We start from the raw sequence: 8308 nt of genomic DNA on the forward strand, positions 1-8308 counted from the left end.
CCCCGCTCCCCCCCCCCCCCCCCCACAGACAAGCCTCTGCCATGGCCCTCCACACCAGCCAGGACACCCGCACCTCTCCCACCCCCCACCTGATTAAGCCCCCACCACCACCCTCCGCACCACCAGTAGGGCCAGCTCTCTCACTAGACCAGCTAGTCTCTGGCCTAGGGCGGAGCTTCGAACAGGGTACCAACTGCCCTGCCACCCTCCCCCCGCCAAAAGCCCCACCCTGCCCAAATCTGCTGCTACTAAAACTCATCTTGGGGCGGCGGAGCCGGCAGCACGCATGCTGCTCTATGCCGTTGTGCGCCCGTCCATAGGGCACTCCTGCCCACCCCAACTTATGCACAGAGTGCCCATTGGTCCCCATCACTGATTCGCCACAGCCCTATGAGCGCTGCAATTCGTACATGACCCCTACGCGCTACCCCGCTTCTCCCCCCCCCACTAAAAGGAGAAGCTGGGAGAGGACCACGCGGGTGCCTGCATGCGAAGCCAGGGGTTCACAACTTGGAGCGCATGGCCTCCCCTGCCTGGAGGCACAGGGCGCTAAGTTTCTTTGAGTTGTGTGGCTAGCCAAACAGTGAGATACAGTCCAGGCAGCAAGGAGAGTAAAAGAAAAGAGTTTATTCGAATAAATGGGACATCATACAGCCAACACTTCAGCCCAGATGTCCAGTGAGTAACAGCAGGGATCTGTCTTGTATAATTTTGTTGCTCCTCCCAATCTTACATTACTGCTAACATCATTTACACTTTGCTCAGTTTGGTTTTCATTGTTTGCAACATTCATTAATCTTACATTTGACAAACAAGATGTTACTCTCCACATTTCACCTGTACAGATCTTTGATGATGCAGGTGCCTGTCTTGTTAAAAATAACATATGCATCTTACTGGCTGTTCTTCCAGACTTTCTCACCTCTGAATGAACTTACAGGCTGAGTTCTCACTGAGTACAGGATTTAACTTTCCCCATTATAATATTGTTCCTTTTATCAATACATGCATATATGTATATAAAAAGCACTTTAATAACATGTCTACAGGCTATTCCCACTAAAGATGTATAAAACATGAATAAAATATGAAAAATATAGGATAATGACATTCCAAAAAACGTAAACTCCTTACATGCATTTTCCTTTATTTTAACCCATCGGGGGATTTTTAATTGAATTTTTAGAAGATATTAAATCTAAATTAAATGTTCTGGTTTTGCAAAAAAGATACCATTTTGCTTTAGCCAGTAGGGGTCCTCCTTGTATATAGTATATACAAGTTCTGCACTTTTAATTGTCCGTTTGAATTGTCAAAAGATTTGTGATTAATATCTTCTGTTTCTGGCTGGACTTTGAGATATCTACACACCTGGTCATTAGCTGTCAGAAGCATCTTTAGCTATGTCTTTCTATAGAAACAGTCTATTTACCTTAAAATAATGAGAGCTGCTGAAAAGGCACATATATATTGCTTACTTACCAGAATAAGGTTTCCAATAACTCAATATTAGTATGCTAATGTCAGGTCTTCAACAGAACTCACTCTAACAACACTCACTTGGCAGTGATTTGTTGCGAGAGAAAGAGGTTTCAAGCTTAGACAATTCTGTGTGAGAATTGGCTCCATTGGCAGCAGTTCCCGTTATACATAATTCAAACTATCGCCCCCCCCAGTGCCTAGTCCAATCACACCCTCACATCCAGCCCACCAAAATCTACAGTGCTCCAGCAGCCCTCCTCCAGCACCTGCAAGCCTACAGTTACATTATCAGTGTTTGGTACTCAAGGTCAAGCATACGTACTTCCCACCATGGGGAGGCCCCACATGAATGCAGTTACAAGCTGGCATAACTCTAAGTAAAGTAGTTCCAGACATTCCCCTGCCCACCCACACTCACATCCCCCCGCCATTGATCAGCAGAAAAAGACAAAGCATCTAGAGATACAGAAGACAGTCAGTAAATACAATGCATGGCAAATGAGGGTCAAGTTTGACAGTTAAAGAATTTTAAACTTAAAGAAGAAAAGGTTAGCTTGATCTACCGTATTAAAAACACTAAAATTCATAAATAGTAATGAGCTTCTGGAACTGTTCTTATGAAGCAGAAAGCCTAAACATAAATGTTCAACTTTTGACAGATTGTTAGTGTGACGGATTGTTCCATCCTCATTAATAGTGTACTAAGTTATTTTTTTAATGCTGGGACACCTGTTCATTAAGAAATTCCTACTTTGACCATTAAATAGGAAATAAGACAGCTGTTTTTTTTTAACAATTCTGCTTCGTATTAACTGGTTTGCCAACTGTTCCAGGAAATCCCAATGTCCTTTCCCAAAGACCTCTGAAATACAAGCAATAATCAATAGATTTTGTTCATTAGGCCTCCTCTACAATTCCATAGGTGTACCAGAGTTTTTGCAGAGTTTTAGCCAAGGATTGAGGGTCAGTCCAGGCCTAATACTGCAACAGAGGCAAGAGGAGGGAAGGGAGTTCTCCACAGCAGTACATCAGTCTACACACGTCGCTAGAACAGCGGGTTTCCTTTTCTGTCAGCCAAAGGGCACTACTACCCCCCCCCATTCTCCCCTTTCTCTAAGCCTCCATAGTACAGAGCCTTATTTCCTGGAGAAGGCTTCTTCCTCACCAACTTAGCGCTGCACAGGCACCTCACTTGCAACAAGCCGCTGGCTAAGAGCTGTAAAGGCACCTGAGCTTCCAGTTTCAGTGCAACAATACTGGGGCGAGCTGCGGAGCTCCGCTCCAGCAACCACCCAAATTCCACAGCTTGGGAGAGTCTGGGGCAACCAGGTTCTTAGGGGCCCTCGAGAGGGGGGGGGCCTAAAGCAGAGGACACAACAGCGAACTTGATCGGTGTGGCAGGAATGATTAAAATTCTCTGTCCTGAGCCACAGCTGAAGCAATTGTCATATTGCCTTTAAGTTGTGAGTGCCAGACTACTCAAGAATCAAAATTAAATGATTTTCCACATTAAATGACTCTCTACACTATAAGAAAACTCTCTGCAAGTCAGTGTTTCTCTTTTGATGAAAATCTGTTGAAATACACTTGAAGATCTGAACTGGATGGCAGAAAATTTACAAAGGTAAAGGGGGGGTTAGGGAACTACTTCTTAGCGATTCCCCCTCGATTTAGAAGTGGCTCTCAAGCTACACAAAGTCATATTTAAAACAGAACCAGAAGTAACAGAAGAAATTTGACTGTGTTGTCCCCTTTGAGATCTAAACTTGGTTCTAAATTGGAAGAGGATTTAAAGTTACTAAAGAATTCGGTGTGACTTTATAATGAATTGAATACTACCCATTTGGAGTATACTGAAATAAAATTGGATTTTGGAAGTCTATGAGTGGAAGAAGGCTTAAAGAAAAACTCAGCAAATTGGATTCTCTGATCTAGTCTAAACATACTCTCTTAGAACAGATATTTAGCTAAGCTGGCGACATTACAAGCATTTATGGAAAAAGTGAAAGACATGTTCCTTCCAAGTTAGGGTAAAATTTCTATGTAGATTAATGCTTTTGACAAAAGTTTATATTGTTTTGATGCTTTATGTGGTCTGTGGTTGTCTTTTAGCAGTGAAATAAGAGAAGTGCTTTTTCAAGGTCTAAGCGGTTGCCTGGTTTCTCCTTCGGAGGGCTCTTACATGTTTATGAAAAGTGCTACTCCAACTCAATCTCTATCCATGTTCTGAGCATTCAAAAGGTTTCTCCCCAAGTGGGTGTCTTTGATGCTGCTGAAGACTCCCACTCCGACTGAATCTTTTCCCACACTCTGAGCATTCAAAAGGTTTGTATCTGTGGGTTCCGAGATGACATTGAAGACTGCCACTCCAACTGAATCTCTATCCACACGCTGAGGATTCAAAAGCTTTCTCACATGTGTGGGGTTTTTGACACCGTTGAAGATTACTACTCATTCTAAATCCCATTCAGCACCCTCAGCATTCAAAAGATTTGTTCCCTAACTGGGTTCCTCGATGCTGTTGAAGACTGCTACTCTCACTGACTCTCCTTCCAGACTCTGAGCACTCAAACAGTTTTTCCCCTGTGTGTGTTCTTTCATGTCTCTGAAGATCACTGCTTGTACTGACTCTCTTTCCGCAGTCTGAGCATTCAAAAGGTTTCTCCCCTGTGTGGGTTCTCTGATGAGAATGAAGACCGCCACAAGAACTGAATCTCTTTCCGCACTCTGAGCATTCATAAGGTTTCTCCCCTGTGTGGGTTCTCTGATGAGAATGAAGACCGCCACAAGAACTGAATCTCTTTCCGCACTCTGAGCATTCATAAGGTTTCTCCCCTGTGTGGGTTCTCTGATGAGAATGAAGACCGCCACAAGAACTGAATCTCTTTCCGCACTCTGAGCATTCATAAGGTTTCTCCCCTGTGTGGGTTCTCTGATGAGAATGAAGACCGCCACAAGAACTGAATCTCTTTCCGCACTCTGAGCATTCATAAGGTTTCTCCCCTGTGTGGGTTCTCTGATGAGAATGAAGACCGCCACAAGAACTGAATCTCTTTCCGCACTCTGAGCATTCATAAGGTTTCTCCCCTGTGTGGGTTCTTTGATGCCTCTGAAGACTGCTACTCTCACTGACTCTCCTTCCAGACTCTGAGCACTCAAACAGTTTTTCCCCTGTGTGTGTTCTTTGATGACACTGAAGAGTGCTACTCTCACCGAATTTCTTTCCACACTCTAAGCATTCAAATGGTTTCTCCCCAGTGTGTGTTCTTTGATGCCTTTGAAGTTTGCTGCTCGTACTGACTCTCTTTCCGCAGTCTGAGCATTCAAAAGGTTTCTCCCCTGTGTGGGTCCTTTGATGATATTGAAGATCACCACTCCTACTGAATCTCTTTCCGCACTCTGAGCATTCAAAAGGTTTCTCCCCTGTGTGTGTTCTTTGATGACACTGAAGAGTGCTACTCTCACCGAATTTCTTTCCACAGTCTAAGCACTGGAAAGTTTTCTCCCCCGTGTGGGTTCTTTGATGCCGCTGAAAAGTGCTACTGTCACTGAATCTCTTTGTACACTCTGAGCATTCAAAAGGTTTCTCCCCCGTGTGGGTTCTTTGATGCTTTTGAAGATCGCCGCTCCTACTGAATCTCTTTCCACACTCTGAGCATTCAAAAGGTTTCTCCCCTGTGTGGGTTCTTTGATGCCGCTGAAGACTGCCAATCTGACTGAATCTCTTCCCACACTCTGAGCATTCAAAAGGTTTCTCCCCTGTGTGGGTTCTTTGATGCCGCTGAAGAGTGCTACTCTCACTGAATCTCTTTCCACACTCTGAGCATTCAAAAGGTTTCTCCCCTGTGTGGGTTCTTTGATGGCACAGAAGACTGCTACGCATACTGAATCTCTTTCCACACTCTGAACATTCAAAAGGTTTCTCCCCAGTGTGCGTTCTTTGATGCAGCTTAAAACCCCTACTCTCACTGAATCTCTTTCCACACTCTGAACACTGAAAAGGTTTCTCCCCTGTGTGGGTTCTTTGATGATATTGAAGCCCGCCAATGCGACTGAATTTCTTTCCACACTCTGAGCATTCAAAAGGTTTCTCCCCAGTGTGCATTCTCTGATGCAGCTGAAGATGGGCACTCCCACTGAATCTCTTCCCACATTCTGAGCAGTCAAAAGGTTTCTCCCCTGTGTGGGTTCTTTGATGATATTGAAGACCGCCACTGCTACTGAATCTCTTTCCACACTCTGAGCATTCAAAAGGTTTCTCCCCTGTGTGGGTTCTTTGATGATATTGTAGACCGACGTTGTGACTGAATCTTTGCCCACATTCTGAGCATTCGAAAGGTTTCTCCCCCTTGTGGGTTCTTAGATGATATTGAAGACTGGCATGGAGTCTAAATCTCTTCCCACACTCTGAGCATTCAAAAGGTTTCTCCCCTGTGTGGATTCTCTGATGCGCTTGAAAAGAGCGACTCAGAGTGAATCTCTTTCCACACTCTGAGCATTCAAAAGGTTTCTCCCCTCTGTGGCCTCTCTGATGCGCTTGAAGAGAGCCACTCCGAGTGAATCTTTTTCCACACTCTGAGCATTCAAAAGGTTTCTCCCCTGTGTGCGTTCTTCGGTGCCTTTGAAGACTGACATTCTTACTGAATCTCTTCCCACACTCTGAGCATTCAAAAGGTTTCTCCCCTCTGTGGCCTCTCTGATGGGCTTGAAGAGAGCCACTCCGAGTGAATCTCTTTCCACACTCTGAGCATTCAAAACGTTTCTCCGCTGTGTGCGTTGTTTGATGCTTTAGAAGATTGCCACTTGTACTATATCTCTTTCCACACTCTGAGTTTTCAAAAGGTTTCTCTCCTCTTTGTATTCTTAGGTTCACTAGAAGCTGTGACTTATATTTGATGTACTTTCTGTACTGAACAGATTTACTTGTATTCATTACATTGTGCTTTGGAAACTGTACATTACGCTGTCTTCCACCTCTCTTTCCAACCAAAGGGCCGCCTTTATTTCCCATAGGTCTGTTTCGATTCCTGACCTTTCCTTTTAAATCTTCATTATTAAGTTTATCTGGCAATTGCGGATGAAGTTCCTCACTCTTCTCATTCCGCTGATTGTTCTCTGCTGTAATAAAGAGAGAATATTTATTTGGTTTGTTTACTGCCCTCCTGCTGAGTGACCTCAGTGTGGTTCACATCAAAGTCGTATTAAACACATGAAATCTATTAAATAGTTTAAGATACAGTTCTAGAGCCCAATAACTGTATGGCGCCATCAAACAATTCTGGCCCCCTATTTACATTAGGAATGGGGGAAGAGGGGTGAAAGCAGATTGTGAATCAAATGGTTCTTAAGAACTATCAACCTGTTAAGAAACAGTCGCTGTTCTCAATTGCACGCTTTGCAGAACATCTGTGCTCTGCAGGGCCTCCTAATTTGTAGCAAATCCCACAGTGCCTGGATGTTAACCAGCAAAGAGTTCCACCAAGTTGGAGCCAAGGCTAAAAAGGCCCTAGCTCTGGTTGAGGACAGCCGGACACTTTCTGGGCCAGGGACAATCTTTGGGGGCATGAACAGAAGCATGGTGTCCAGATCAAGGGAGGTGGGAGTCCCGCTTTATTCTGCTATGGTCAGGCCTCACCTGGAGTCCAGTGTCAAGTTTTGGGCACCACATTTTAGGAACGATGTTGACAAGCTCGAGCGTGTCCAGAAGAGGGCAACCGGGATGGTGAGAGGGCTGGAATCCAAGTCTTATGAGGAAAGGCTGAAAGAGTTGGGTCTGTTTAGCCTGGGAAAGAGAAGGCTTAGAGGGGACATGATTGCAGTCTTCAAGTATTTGAAGGGCTGTCATGTAGAAGATGGAACTGATCTATTCTCTCTTGCTCCGGATTGCAAGACTAGATCTAATGGGTGGAGATTACAAGGGAATCGTTACCAGCTAAATATCAGGAGAAACTTCCTATCTGTAAGAGTGGTTGAGCAGTGGAACAGTCTGCCTCGGGAGGTGGTGGATGCTCCTTCACTGGACGTTTTAAAGCGGAGGCTGGACGACCATCTTTCGGGTTTGTTGTAGGTATGTAGGGCTATCTTTCAGCTATGCTCCTGCAGAGTGCAGGGGGTTGGACTAGATGACCTGCAAGGTCCCTTCCAACTCTAACATTCTATGACTTCCAAAAGGTGTTGGTCACTTGAGCGTAATGCTCTCCGGGGGACATACCAGCATAGGTTGTCCTGTTGGTACTTTGGTCCCTGACTGTTCAGGGCCTTAAAGGTGAAGACCAAAACCTTGAACCTGACCCAGTACTCAACTTGGAGCCAGTGCAGCTGGTGAAGCACAGGTTGCGTAAGTGCATTTACTGGTGTCCCTGTAAGGACCTGAGCCGCTGGATTCTGGACAATCTGTAACTTCCAGATCAGCCTCAAGGGCAGCCCAGCGTAGTCCAAGTTACAGTAATCAAGTCTAGAGGTGACCGTTGCGTGGATTACCATGGCTAGGTTGGGGCTAGACAGGTAAGTGGTGAGTTGTCTTCTAGATACAAGAAGGCGAATCAAGGAAAGGACAATTTCATTGGTCTCTGATTGGTCTCTGGTCATGTCAGAAGAACAGGTGCCGTGACCTGCAGTTTCACAGCACCAGTCCCTTCCTGCAGGACTTAACTACTCTGGAATGTTCACGAGGGACACCAAGTCCAGAGAGGGAACATGTTAACTTGCAGGTGCAGGGATGTTCGCTCTCCCCAGCATGGCTGTGTGAAACTAAGGAGACTGAAAGACAGCATTCCTAAACAAGAGCAGGCTGCAAGCAGATGGAACCAAACTTTTAAAGCAAACT

At 45.1% G+C, this 8308-nt stretch overlaps 1 pseudogene; it reads right to left on the reverse strand.

The window, feature by feature from the left end:
• The window catches only part of LOC107124782, a 74003-nt pseudogene extending 67588 nt beyond the window's left edge, over positions 1 to 6415 (reverse strand).
• Positions 6416 to 8308: the final 1893 nt, after the last annotated feature.

The sequence above is a fragment of the Gekko japonicus genome, unplaced genomic scaffold (assembly GCF_001447785.1).
Source record: "Gekko japonicus isolate JY-2015 unplaced genomic scaffold, Gekko_japonicus_V1.1 scaffold2678, whole genome shotgun sequence".
NCBI classification, from domain to species: domain Eukaryota; kingdom Metazoa; phylum Chordata; class Lepidosauria; order Squamata; family Gekkonidae; genus Gekko; species Gekko japonicus.